Source organism: Clupea harengus, chromosome 12 (genome assembly GCF_900700415.2).
Source record: "Clupea harengus chromosome 12, Ch_v2.0.2, whole genome shotgun sequence".
Lineage (NCBI taxonomy): Eukaryota > Metazoa > Chordata > Actinopteri > Clupeiformes > Clupeidae > Clupea > Clupea harengus.
In genome coordinates this window covers 11,840,134-11,842,633 of record NC_045163.1, presented here as the reverse complement: position 1 = coordinate 11,842,633, position 2,500 = coordinate 11,840,134, and the positions used below count along the sequence as shown (strand labels likewise).

Here is a 2,500-nt window from a genome sequence, read left to right as displayed (position 1 = left end):
TGTGTGTGCATGTGTGTGTGCATGTGTGTGTGCGTGTGTGCACATGTGTGTGTGTGTGTCTCCCCCCTCTGTGTAATAAAAATGATGAGCAGCTCTGACCCACACAGTTTGAGGCTTTGTCATTGACAGTGATGAACGGGGACACCCACAGACCGAGACACACACACGGACACACACACAGACGCACACACACACACACACACACACACACACACACACACACACACACACACAAACACACACACACAAACATCTATATTACATCTAGATCAAGATCTATTTGGCATACAATGTTAACACATTTATTTATAGATCTTTTCTTCGGTGACAGTACAGTGAAACACTATCCTGGAATAAACTGAACTGAAATAAAAAGAGCACCGCACTGATTACTCTTATTTATCTCCCTGGACATTACAGATGAGATGAGACTGTATGTAAATAATCTTGACATTTCAATAATTAGGGAAATTAGAGAGATTAAATATTTAACAAGGGGGCCTTTTACTACCCCATGTGGTTAAATATTAAAGAATGTTCACCACATGATATGCAGAGAGGCTTGCATAACAACGCTGAGGACTCACCTATTGTGATTGTACCCGTGAGGGATCACACTCCAAATGGCCTTTTGTTCAGATTTTTCACCGAGAATCATAATATGGCGGCTAGTGACTATTTCTGTCACAACATTTAGATAAAGGCGATAATTGGTGTAATATAAACATTTAGTCACTTAGCAGATGCTTTAAACCTTAGTGATGTTAGCATTGTGCGCTACCTCCTACCTTGTTTGCATCTACCTTCGCCTCTCTCTCTCTCTCTCTCTCTCTCTCTCTCTCTGTCTTGTTCTCTCTCTCCATGTCTCATTCTATTTCACTGTCCATTGTTCCCTCTCTCATCCTCCATCTCTCCTTCCCTTTCTTAATCTCTCTCCTTCCACGCCTGTCCATCTCTCGCCTCTCTCTCCATCACTCCCTCTTCCTCCCTCCATCTCCCCATCCTTTTGTCTCTCTCTTCAACCATCACTCCATCCTTGTGTTTATTCTCTGTCTTTTGTTTAATACATCATTATCTTTGCATCAGCCCTTTCTTTTATCATAGATCTACTAGCTTGGATTTTACGCATGGGAAGAAACATCCTTACACATACAGGAGTATAAGGCGCAGACACCCTCTCCTATCAGACTCTTGCCTTCTATTCAACTTGGATAAAAATGCATCTCTGAAGGTTTGGAGTTAGAGAACTATATAAATACTTTGTTAGTCTTTTACAGAAAAGGAAATTGCATGCATTCACTAAATGAACACGTAGGCTACATAAAAGACTACCAAATGAATGGTGTACTATTTGTTAAAATAGCACCTTGTTTGTTAGCCAAGCTAACATTAACACCTTTTATTCATTGGCATGGAACTGCGCTAATTGCACTATAGCTAGCATGACAAGCTACAGTGCAGAACTTTGCCTAAAAAAAGTAAGGTAAATGCATCGGATTGCAGATGACAAGGTTCATTCATTATTTATTATGATACTCAACTAGACCTCTGCAGCCTAACCCAGCTACATCATTTCAACTGAAGTTGACTGATGTACATGGAAATTTACACACACAAGTACAAAAAAAATCATATTGCCCAGGGTTTGGTTAAAAGGCAGCAGCAGTCCATTGCCAGTGCCTGATTTAGTAGCCACTGCATTCATAGTCAGATGGACTAGTAGCCCCTGCATTCATAGTCAGATGGACTAGTAGCCCCTGCATTCATAGTCAGATGGACTAGTAGCCCCTGCATTCAGAGAACGATGAGGTATAACGTGAAAGAGAAAGAGGGTGGGAGAGGGAGAATGCGGAGTAATAAGAATGAACAAGTGCATGTGTGTGTGTGTGTGTGTGTGTGTGTGTGTGTGTGTGAGAGAGAGATGTGTGTGTAAGAGTGTGAAAGAGGGAGTGCTGAAGGCGACAGATGATGTATAAAGCATGCAGCCTGTTAGATCCCCATAACAGTCCCACTTTCCAGCCCCCTAGGGATCTCACTGCTGAAAGGCAGCTCTCTTTCACACCCCACTCTTTGTCTCTATTTTTCACTCTCTTGCAGACACTACTTGATATTGTGACTTCCCATATGCAAACACAACACAATTCTGACAATTAACACACACACACATACACACACACACACACACACACACACACACACACACACACACACACACACACACACACACACACACACACACACACACAGATAGAGAGAGAAAGAGAGAGAGAGAGAGAGACAGAGACACACTCACTGAGCTGTTTACACTAGAAATCAGTGGAGATTAACAGTCTCCCGCAGTACAGAAATACTGTGATTCGATGTCTCCGTCAAGATCAAAACAATAATGAATACATAAAGATACTCTCACAGAACAAAACAAAATCAATATCAGTACACACACACACAAGCGTAAGCCAAGAATGCCATTAGTTCCCACACAGGTTCCAGCCAGGAGAGA

General features: G+C 41.9%; 1 protein-coding gene across 2 annotated transcripts in view; it reads right to left on the bottom strand.

Moving 5' to 3' along the window:
* fibcd1b (fibrinogen C domain containing 1b) overlaps window positions 1-2,500 on the bottom strand; it is a 114,153-nt gene that overhangs the window by 42,299 nt on the left and 69,354 nt on the right. The window lies entirely within an intron of this gene.